The sequence below is a fragment of the Dermochelys coriacea genome, chromosome 7 (assembly GCF_009764565.3).
Source record: "Dermochelys coriacea isolate rDerCor1 chromosome 7, rDerCor1.pri.v4, whole genome shotgun sequence".
Classification (NCBI taxonomy): Eukaryota; Metazoa; Chordata; order Testudines; family Dermochelyidae; genus Dermochelys; species Dermochelys coriacea.
The window spans coordinates 72,546,682-72,558,869 of record NC_050074.1 but is presented as its reverse complement, the minus strand read 5'-3'; the positions used below and the strand labels follow the sequence as shown (position 1 = coordinate 72,558,869).

General features: G+C 39.8%; 1 protein-coding gene across 1 annotated transcript in view; it reads left to right on the top strand.

The window, feature by feature from the left end:
• Positions 1 to 2,598: 2,598 nt before the first annotated feature.
• GPRIN2 (G protein regulated inducer of neurite outgrowth 2) overlaps positions 2,599 to 12,188 on the top strand; it is a 31,797-nt gene continuing 22,207 nt past the window's right edge. Inside the window, exon 1 of the mRNA XM_038410332.2 lies at positions 2,599 to 2,964. The gene's annotated coding sequence lies outside the window, so the exon portion shown is untranslated. The remainder of the gene's footprint in view (positions 2,965 to 12,188) is intronic.

The following is a 12,188-nucleotide window of genomic DNA, read 5'->3' as shown; positions in this document are numbered from 1 at the left end:
AACTGCCCACAGAGCATCCCTGCCCTCCCCTTGGGCACACTGAAGGTTACATTCTGGATCATGCTGATTTGGTGAGCTCCTGCCTCATCACATCCCTGAGGTGAGCCCCAGCAGCCTACTATAAATACCTGTTTTGGTTTATTGCTCCAATAAACATTGCAGATAAAAAATGCTTTACAGAATCCAAAAGGCTGTTGCTTAATAAAGCAAAATTATTAACCCTTGACGTGCAGCACAACAGCAGCTACTGCCCTACAACTTTACAGCCTGAGGTCAATTCCTATGTGTGGGGAGAGAACTTGCCTGGAAGGATGCAGATAATCACCTTATTTGGGCAGTAAAGCCCAGCTTTGAAGGCTGAGAGAGAGCCCCCTCCCCTTCCTAATCATCTCTTTCCGGGGAAGGGAAAGCGTCAGAAACTGAGTCTGCTCCCGCCCTCTCCCAGCCAGACTGAGATAAGAATGGTGATGAGGGTTTTATATGAGAGCTTAGATATAAAGAGAGCTTATGATGTCAATATTAAACAGGAAAGTAATTAACACATTCATGACCAGGACAAACTAAACAGGCCATGGAGTTTTGGTTTTGCTGTTGTGAGACTCGATTTCCTTCTCCCTGCTCCACTTGTTTTCTCTACCCGCCACCTCAAGTTCCCTCCACCAGAAACCTCCTCACCTTTCTTCCTGCTGCCCCTTCCTTTACCACATATCCAGCCAGTCTTGTGGGGGAGGCGGGAGAGAGGACCCAAAGGAGAAGGGATGGGCCACAACAAAATAGAAGCCACCTAATTACACAGGGAAAATAAAAGATGCAGGGACAGGAGAGGGTAAACAGTAAAAGGCCTGGGAGGATACCAGGCAAAGAAACCTGGACAGTGTCCACTTCTTGCACTATCTTGTTTTTCCTAGAGATATACCACCTTCCCCTCTTATCACAGAGACCTCACACAACCTCCTTCCCTTCACTGCTTCAGATTCCCTCACCAGAGACATCTCCCACCTACTTGCCTTGCTTTATCCTTCCTTTCTTCATCCACCATCAGAGTACTCCCTTCCCATTGCCTCGTTACTGTTCAGCCCAACTGGGTGTAAGAGACCCATCCACCATACTAATTCTTGTTTCTCTGTCTGTTTCTCTTCCTGCCCCCCCATTCCCCACCCAACCTGCTGCCAAAACACCCCTCCCTCAGTATTGCACATTTCCACCAGGCTATCTTGAATTTCCCCTTATTTTCTGGTGCTTCTTAGTAGTGGGTTTGGAGCAGGTCTGTGTTGCCTAGGGTCTAGACAAAAGAGCAGCAGGCTTGATGGCTGCTTTCTGAAATCACCAGAGAGGGCAGTCTTTGACTGAGTGTCAAAAGAACAGCTTCAGACAAGGGGAAGCCTTTTGCAGGAGGGGGCTGAGGGGGGGCCTTTGTGAAGAGGGGAGAATGAGAGAGAGCTCGAGCTCCATGAGTTTGGCTAAGTGTCTCAAGTTCAGCATGTTTATCCAAAACATCTCCCAGACTTCTAGTATTGAATGTCTTTGTGGGTATTTGCAATGTTGACATTGGGATGTGCGTTCTTGAATGTACTTTTACAGCTGATTTTGTGTGGCTTTTGCATGCACTTTTTCAGTATGGAGCTAGGTTTTATGAGTATTCTCTTACCATATGTGTTTTGCAATGTTGAGTCTAAGTGTTGTGCATTTTCATAAATGAATATTGACAATGTAGTGACTGGATAGTTGGATATTGTTCACTTATGTATTTCTGCAATATCAGGGGCTGGGTTTTGTGCATTTTCTTATGGATTCTTGCAAGCTAGAGGCTACACTTCGTGTGCCCGGTTATATTTTGGCAGTTCCAATACTGATACCCACGTATACTTTTAAACCACTTTGGTTCAATGAAGATTTTTCCACAAAGTGAAAATGACCTCTAGAAAATAACTTTGTGATAGAAAAATCATTTTGATTTGTGCCCATTCTATCCGTTGCTGACTAGTTTATTCACTGTGTTGGCCATGGTCAGGCCCTATATTTGTAGTTCTTTTTGAGGTCCTGATAATTACGAGATTCAAATTAAACTAAAATTTACCAGACCTCTTTTCCCCAACTTCTTAGGGGACTTAACCCTAAGGGTGGGAGAAATAGTAAAGCACTAGCAGAATGTCCACTGGGCCAGCCGGACTTCCCTTCTCCTCCTCCTCCTATTCAACCCAAGCAGATGCTACTCCTCTGAATTTATCAGGAGATTCCTGTTTCAAATCCATGCATGCAAAGCTGCTGTTTATTTCCTTCTTTACAGCCTTTAGAGACACGGAAGCAGCAGGTGTTTCCCAGTCATATTTTCCAGTCTGTGTGAGAATAGGGAGCAATTATGCCCCAGGTAGCAGCAGTCCCTCTGTGCCCGGGTACCCACACTTTGCCACATTGCTCTCACAGCCATCACTGTAGTCACTCCTCTCCCTCCCACCTTATTCTCCTCTCTTCCCTCCCCACTTTATTTTCCCCCTGCTCCTCCTCCTCTTTTGTGACCCCCCCATCTGCTCCTCCTTCTGACCCCCTCTCTTTCCCCTCTCCACGCTTCCTTATCCTTTGCGGAGTTGCTAGCTCTGCACAGGCCCAGTTTCTCTAATCAGATGAAGCAGCAGGATTATCTCTCTCCCTCCCAGGCTCCATTTTGTTTCTTCTTTAGTCGTGGGAGGGGGTAGGAAGAGGCGTCACCTGTAGAAGCAAAGGAAACTGCATCCCTTAATCCCTTCTCCATTTATTTTGATGGTCTTCACTCCCCACTCCTCTCTTCCCCCCCCCCCCATACACCTTGTTACCAACAGGAGGAGGAGCAATCTGAGTTTCCAGAGGAAACCTAAACTCGTGGCTTTGATTTTCTCATTTAATTACTGAGCATCTTTTGAAATCCTCCCCCACCCAGGTAACCTGGACTGGCAAGCTGGATGTAAAACCTCTCTGAGTAGGGGGAAGGTAAGGACCACAGGAGATACATGTTCCCTTATTTTCTTCTAATACAATGAGATCTTTTCATTTTAAATGCATGTCTTGGAGAATAACAAAGCAAATTGTATGGAAGTGAGAGGAGCTGCAGAGAGACAGACCCAGAGTTCTACGAGTATTGTGCGGGGGGCTGATGATAGCTGGACTCTGGGAGGGAGACCTAAAATCCAGTGATTAAAACTGAAATAGTAATTAATCTGCAGAGTTTTATTTTTTCCTAAAAAGAGAGGAGGACCTCTCAAAGGTGGCATTTGTTTTGAGTTTTAAACAGATCTCATCCAGCTCTGAAAAAGGTGATTCTCTTTCCATGCCTAATGCCTGAAAGATCTCATTAAAATGTGTGTCTGTTTGTCCTTTAATCTCTGTGTGTTCTATGGTATTTTGTAGAGATTTTAAAAGAAAATAAATACATTAGGTGTTTCTCCCCCGAACCCTTTGGATTGTAGGGATGCTCAGCTGCTGTATCCAACTCTCTTTTTTGCTTTTTTGGTACCAAAAAAGCTCTGCTAAAAGGAAGAGGACATAACTCGTATAGTAGTTTTACTAACTCTTATTTCTTGGGTGTTTTTGCTGTAATATTTCATCAGAGAACAACCTTCCCAGCACTGTACCACGTGGTCATCACATACATTTTTGAAGCTGTCAGCAAATTAGCGCACAACAGCAAATGCAACCTGAAAAAAATTACTGCTCCACACTTGCATTATACCATTGTTTTAAATGATGTTATCGGCTTTATTTTCTCTGTTGCTGCCCTATGTACAGGATCCATCATGGCTTCGGTGGTATCTTTTGTCTTCAGCTGTTTAGAATGACTGACTAAAAATTTGCTCTGAGTTGTAACCTGGTTTGCAAAAGTCTCAACCCAGGTACAAATTGATTTAACAAAACTCAAATGGGGGGCAATAATTTTGCTGTGTTGAAGTCTGAGACTGCAATAGGGAATTGTGTTTTCTGTGCATCATCTAGCTCATAAATTCCCATGTTAAAATTAAAAATTTAAACTCATTTTATGGATTAGGGGAAAGAGATTAAGAGAAACAAGCAGGTTGTTTTTATTTAGAGGATTGTACACATGAAGTATTGACTGGGAAGAGAGAGTTATTGTATAAGAACTTATTTTTTTTTTAAACATGGGGAGGTACACAAACAAGCAGAACATATAAATACAAAAAAAATCTATTTGTCAATAATCTATGTATTAAACAAAGTAATCATTTGATGCAAAACACCAGTTGCTGTATTGTGCCTACCTGCAAAGGTGATGGTTGAGGTCCTGAGCCTGTGAATACTTAGACATAAACTTAACTTTATGCACTTGTTTAATCCCCTTGGAAGTTAATCATGTGGGCAAACATTTTCAGGATTAGGGCAATAGTTTGCCTAATGCTCAAAGACCTCTGCAATAAGACAGGACAGGATTTAAGAAGTGTCTTTTTAATTTGTATTTTTTAAGTTCTGGCCTTTGTTGACTTTTTTAAGCCATAGTGTTCTGTGTGTTTTTTCTCATTAAGATGTATTTTGTTACTACTCTCAGGGGAATTGTAGCTAAAGTTTAATTTCTTATTTGATAATTGCATACAAACACTTAAACATTAAGAGCAATCACTTGTTCATAATGTCCTTGGGCTTTTTATTTGTGTTTATGAATAAGATTATTCATTAGATAATGGCGCCAGGTTAAAGCATTGGAAATATATTTACTCTTTTACAGTAAGCTAAGTTTTTGTTTTCAAACAGTCAAAATCAATTTGAAAAGTAAGAGCTGGGGGGGAAAAGGGGGCTATGATAAAATAGCACAAATCAGGTGTAGCTTTAAAATGTCCAGAGGAGCAGAGCCCTGTGGTGCATTAATGAGATGATGTTACACCAGTCTGCATGCTGGGTTAGTTCTGTGCAGAACAGCAAAGGGTTTCCTCCTCTTTCCTTTTCTGATAACTCCTTTTTTTTTTTTTTAACCTAAACAGGTTGCAATCTCAACAGCTGTTCACTGTAGTTAGAATCTTAAAAACAAAACCTCTTATAGCTTTATTCTACTACAGCAGGGAGATTCCAGAGTTGAAGGTAAAACTTTAGTGTAAGGCCACCTTCTTGTGCTTGAACAATTACAAAATGTTATATAGTACATGGCATGAGAGATCCCTCAATGCACGGAGACATCTTCCAATAATTAGAAAGAGCAGGGTGAACTGAATATCCTATTTTAAGTCTTAACTCTGTTTTGTTTTCCCCCGGGTTTTATTGGTTTAAGGGATACATTTGAATTAAAAATTGTATTTTTATTTGTGGTTTGTTTTGTTTTTGTTTTTTTTTTGTCACAAGATCAGTGTAATTGTAAGAAGTCAGAGGAAAAACTATTTCTCTTTTTCAGTTTGCTTGGTGCATTTGACCACACTATGTGTATAGTCAATTTTATTTTTTCTTATACAGTAAGTTTCTTCCATTGTGTGAGTGCTTTGCACAGCAGTAAGGGACACTAAAGTGGAAAAAGACGTGATTGTAAAACTACGAAAATTGCCAGGTGGACTTTGCAAGGTAGAAATGTGGACTTAGATATTATGCTGATGGCCACTCTAGAAAACCATACGATAATAAATAGTGCCTGACACTGCCTTCAAGTTCATATTTTTAAAATTGATTTGAGTTCATGTGGACAGTCTCCCTTGAAGTTAGATCTTGAGTGCATATGGAGGCTGGGGTTTAATATTTTTGCATATAATAGAGTGAAACATGTCACTAATCTTATGTAGCTGTCCTAATGTAGATTCACAGTGAAGCTATTTGATGTATATCATAAAGGTGTATGTATAAATCTTGCATCCATTACAGTAAATCTGTGCCAGTTATGTGAAAGGGGCTTTTGGTTTTTCCTGATAGCTCAGCTGTTTTACTTAATTTTCAAATTCTGAAAGGTTTGAATCCTTAATGAACTCTAAATATTAATTTTGTTTTTTACAAGAATAATTTCAGTGACAAGCTATATTTTTAGCAAGAAAATTGTCTAAAACCAACAACCATTTATTTTACACTTCTGTGACCTCAACTGTTTTTGAGAACAGGGGGAGGGATATGTTGAAGGGGCAGTGGAGTGAAAAGACGTTAAACCACTCTCCAGCTGAGAGCGTTGATGCTATAATTCTTATGGATGAGTTAAAACTACTAAATTAACCTAATATAGAAACACTTTATGGGTGCAGCTATAAGCAAAGAATTACCTCAATGTTTTCAATTTGTTTTTAAATTGCTAGATCTTACAAAAATTCCATTCAGAAGGATCTCCTTCAGCAACAGAAATATCTATTAATTAAACTGAAGCCATGTTGTGAACCTGTCTTAAGTAATCCCTTACTCAATTAGGAAATGGGACTAGGGACAAGCTAAGTGTAAATGAGGTTAACACCAGCAGACATCTCAGCCTGAGCAATGCTATGAACCTACTCGTTAACTATTAGTGCTTTGGTTCTGCATTGAAAAGGGACTGTAAAAATAGCACCTTCTTACTCAACCAGTATGTTTCTTTGTGTGTATTTAAAGTCACATCTGCTCAGACAGATGGTGTTACTCCTGTTCGTGCTGTAGCGCTAACAGCACAGAGGAATGAGCTGGATTCTTTCTCCTTGTGCAAAATGTTTACCAATTAAACTCCAGTGAGTTTACACCTGTGTAATCAACTGAATGGAATGGGGTTGAATGGATGTAAATAAGGCCTTAATTTGGCCTGCAGAATCTTTTACTATCAGTAACGCATGGTAGTGAAAGAACCTAGTTTGCCCATGTTGAATTGATTGGGATCAGATCTTTTTACTTATCAGCTAAGCAAATTTTGATCTCGAAAACGAGATGATAAATGTGCCACCCCACCATGATATTTTTTGTTATGTTTAAAATGGCACCCTATCCTAAAAGATTTTTTTGCTCATCACTTTCTGCAAAACGTGTCTAACTAGGGTAAGGTGAATGTACTGTATCTTCAATGTATTTTTTAAATTCTGTCAGAAAAGACCTTTCCTATTTGTGGCTTTCTCCCTGTTCTTTAGTTCTTAAAACACTTGCTTTCAAAGAGAGGTTTTGATACCTGATATACAATGTTGTGGTATCCCGAAAGTTGTCTTGCTGAATTATTTGGACTATGATCACACTGAAGTCCATAATATAATGGACGTAACAAACTATATGGTTTTGGGGTGTTGCTGACAAATTGGGAAGACACACTAAGACTTTACTGTTTTGTGTGCATTGACTTGATCTTAATGTAGAATGTAGGGGGAAATTCCTCTTGTTAATGCATTATCTAGTGGTTGTTGTCTTAACCCTTTCAACAAGTGGTGCAAGTTCTACCAACAAAAGAAAAAAAAATTAACTTTTATGATACAAAATGTTAGTAACCCATGTATAGATTTTCCCATTTTGGGGTTAGGGGTAAGAAGCAACATAAAATCATGAATGGCAAACATGCCATTGTCCAAATGTTGGGCAAAGGCCCAAAATTAAGGAGACAAGAAAATACTGTTTCAAATATTTTAAAATCAAAAGAATTGCGATTGTGGAATAGACCAGTTATCCTCTGGAACAGTATCTTGTCTCCAGCAGTGCTTAATAGCAGATGCTTCAGATGGTCACCTATAGTTATTTGATATAATAAAGGTGGGCAAGGTATCTTCTTTTACCCAAGCTGATGTTAATTTTGAAATGTTTAATCTTCATGAGCTGGAATGAATTTCTTTAGGGCTCATAACACTTTCTATCATTATGCTTCAAAATTTGCTTTTCTTACGTTAATAACAGACGGTAATAAAGAAGTGGGGGATTCTGTAACTGACTGAGCAGTCGGTTGAGAGAAGCCATTGCCTTCAGATCAGCCAAGCAGTGGGGAAGCACATCTGTTCCCACAGAATGGGAGATGTATCTATTCCTGAAAATACAGTAGCTTCTCCTCAGATCTGTAGATATCCTGTGAACAAAGCTGATACCATGTTTGCAAATTATGGTCTCCAATTGTTGCCACACCTTGTGGTTTAGACTTTCTCAGTGCTCTTGGTTGATTGCAAACAGTCTTTTGTAGGATCTTTTGAGAATGGACACTCTTCTATCCCACGACTTCAGCTAAATGCTCCAGTACAAACATTTTTTCATCCCTTCTTCTCTGTGTCCTGGGAGAACAGATTAATCGTTCTTGTCTCTGAAAATGGTCCACAGTAACTGCCCACATAAATCTAATTACAAGAACTCAAAGTAATCATAAGTAAGAGGCATAAAATACCTACTCTGTTTGGATATGTACCCCATCTGATGGGGTCAAATTGTTGTAGTTATAGTTGAGTTAAGCCAAAGAGTAAAAGCTTTATGTTCGTAGGAGCTCAAATGAACCTTAGGGCTTCTCTACATTACAAAATTAAATCAACTTAAGTCGACATACAGCCACTGCACTAATTACAGCGGGTGGTTCAAGTCCATACATGCTCCTTCTGTCAGCAGTGTGCATCCTCATCAGAAGTGCGTCCACTGACTGAAGTGGGACACTGACAGCTTGAGCCCGGCCTGGTTGACAGCTTGGGCTGTAAGTGCTAGGGAGGGGTGGAGGTGGGGCTCCAGCTGTCAGCCCCACTGAGGGCTCATAGCCAACAGGTGATGTAAGTAACGCAGTGTCTACACGGACCCTGCGTTGCCCTAACTACATTGACCTAAGCACTATGTCTCTCGTGGAGGTGGAGTTATTGTATCGATGTAGTGGGTCTTACATCTTGCGGCATAGACACTTACATAGTTAGGTCAATGTAAGTCTCTGAGGCTGCTGGGATTTATTTCTTGACTTTAGTTGTGCCTCTCTGTGTTGGACCTTGTAGTTATGCTGTAGGCTCATTTTGGTGTTTAGGTATGAATATCCTGCATCATCCCATTCTAGCTACAAGTCATCATCTTTGGCAACACTGATGATACTTTCTCACTCCCAATATCTCTGAGTGAGGTTATCACCTGTTTATTTGCTAATATGATAACTGTTGCACCCAATATATAATTAAACAAAATTTCTAGATGGAAAGTCTTTTTGTCCTGTTCCCCCTCCTCCCCATTCCACTTCATGTGACCCACAACATTTCAGAGGAACAAACCCTTTGAATGATACTTCACATCAATTGGGTAGACTAAACTATATTTACATAACTATTCTTGTTACTCCTTTTCAAACCAGTTTAACATTCTCTTGCACGGATGCATGCTCACTTCTCCCCCTCTGGGCAGAGATTGCTCAGTCTCTGCCAGTGCAAAAAGGTACTATTATTGCCATGCTATCGGTACTCATGAAGAGTTTAGCATACTAGAATAAAAGCTAGTAAGTGAGTGAATCTCTATAGGTAAGTCTCCAGATTCTGATGATTTTTCACAGCTCTGTTCTTATGGACATAAATTCAGCATGACTCAAATTATGATAAAATATTACATCATAGTTCACCCCTTGTACCAGTGTGTGTGTTCGTGGTAAACCCTTGCATACTTGAGCAGGAGTGCTACACATCACCACATGAGGATATAGCTATGAAATAGGGTGCAAACAGCATAAAACTGACCTATAGGCAAGTATATTTATGACCTACAGCAAACAGATCCTTTCTCTCGTTTATTTGCTGGATCAAGATTATTCCAGCATAGATAAAAGTTGGTTTTTTTAAAGTCGGTCCCAGCAGTAAGTAAAATGCTTATTCTGTGGCATCTGATGGGAAAGGCGTTTGAAGACCACTGATTTTTAGACTGGGACTTTCTTATTGGAGAAATTGTCATCTATGATGAAACAATGTTACTGTTCAGATAATCCTTGCTTTACCTATTTGAAATCCTTTGGATTAACCACTCTGACCTAACACTTGGAGTCTGAGGAAGTGGATAGGTCTGCACTAATGCTAGTAAGGAGTGAATAGAATGTAACCATTTCTGATAAGGTAGTTTTCTGTGAATGTGGCAGAAAGTTCATTATACTGAAGAAACTAACTAATTATTTCAAGCAAGGTACTTCTTTTAAAAAGGCAGAAAGACTTTTCTCCTAACATCCTTCATCCAAGAATTTCAAAGTGCTTTGCAAGCATAAATTAAGCCTTGCAAAATCCCTGTGATGTATTTATCTTATCTCCATGTTACAGATAGGTAAGCTGAGTCTCACAGAGAGTGAGTGACTTGTTCAAGGTTGCACAGTGATTCAGTGATCCAGACATGGAGAGAGAAACCAGTAATCCTTGCTCCCATTTCCTTTCTGTAATCACTGCACATTCCTCATCTCTTTTTTCATAATTTTAAAATCTATTTTCTTTTTGCTCCATGTTACTTTAAGATACTCTAAACAGCAACTTTTGGAACCTCAAAGTTTAAATGGGTATAGACTGTGGTATAAGAGGTAGAGAAGGAAAATATGAGAGCCAGGGAGAGAGAGAGAACCTATTGGGTATCTAGTCCATCTGCCACCTATAATACTTACGACACTGGGTTTGTGAAAGAGACAGAACTGTCTTCATCCATAAGAAGATAAACAGAGCTTCCCCACTGATCTGTTTGGTGGGGCATCTTTCAAGCATGTGAGCATTGGCTTCCCTGGGTGTCTGGAGAAATTCTGGGGTCACCATCTTTCTCTTTCCTTTATATTTCTAGTGTCATTTCTGCCACCATCCATTGCAGTTTATAAAAACAACTGCCGTCCTTCTGCCAAGCATGATATCATGTGAGCATCTCCAAGGACTACTGTCACTAGACTGTGTGGCAAAGAGCTCTAAATGTATAGAACGCCAGGCACACTCTTGTCCCTTAGTCTTACACCTTATTGTTGTCCTGTTCAAGCTCAACTAGCCAAAGAAATGCTAATCCTGAAGTTAATGTTGAACTTGGGACTTTGATAGATCATGACATTAGGCCAGATCAAATTTATTTCTTTCCATTTTAACTGTTGCTGTTAAACTTACAAGCTAGCAGCAAAACAAAAAAACAAAACAAAAAAACAGGGAAAAAAACCCTGCAAGAATATCAGAGTATTTTAAAGCAAGTATAATATTAATTTACAAGTGCATCTAAATGTTTGTCATCTAACCTCTTGGAGTGGAGGGCTAGGTATGCAAGACATGGGTGGCTGTATGCAGCCTTCTGTAAACAAATTATATTAGTTTGGCTTCCTGCTGTCTTTATCACACTATCAGCAGCAAATCATGGTTTTTATTATTGTTTATTTCTATTGATTTCCTGTGTGCATTGAGCAGCCCTGCAGACAATCTCAAAACATAGGTCCCTGACTCAGAGTTTTCAAGTCCCCAATCCTGCAGAGACTGAGATGGGTGGATCGTTGTGTCTGCACAGAGTTCAGTTGAAGTCAGTAGGTGCAGGGGTTGATCTATGTGGTTCTCTTTTTGAGACTGGGGACTGTGGCCCTGACCTTGCAATGGGGTTTACCGAGGTGGAGTTCATCAGAGGCTCCAAGCCAGAGTGTTGGACACAGCCCAGAGTTCAAACTTACATCAATGCCAGCCTGGAAAGAGACCCTGGGGTGGTCAAACTTTGTTGATGCCTTTCACTTTTAATTTGCATTTGTCTGTACATTTTTGCTGTGCTATACTTTTGATGGTTGACTTTGATTTTAAGTTGGATTTTAAGTAGCACCCAGTGTTAAGGAGTTGTAATTTATTTTTTGAATCATTCTGCATTGTGGTTGGGAAGCCAGGTGTTGATCACTGTCATGTTTGTGCATTAAAGAGTTGAAGTCTTTAAGAAACAGCAAAATGCTATACCCACAAGGACTATTATGGGCTGACATTTAACTGAATATAAGTTGCAAGATATTCCTACTTAAATAAATGTGGCAATTAGATTAAGTCTCTGCTTTGTGTAACTTTAGTCTGTTGTTACAGGCTAGAGACCGTACGTTAATATGTAAATTCTGCAGACAGCAGAGCTTTCACTGTGAGTATAGTACTAGGTCATCTCACTTCTCACAATATTTGATGTTTTTCTTAAAGCCTCATCTACTGAAATCAGCTTATAACATGAGCATCTAGCTTTCATTTTAAAAGTTTTTAGCCTTCATGGTTGTGGAGAAAAGCTTGAAAACATGAACCCTAAATGCTCTAAAGTCAGGAGGCAAATTAAAAGCATGCAACTTTTATTGGATTTCAGAATAATCAGATTTAAAATATATCATGGGGTTTTTTGAGACCTGACTCATG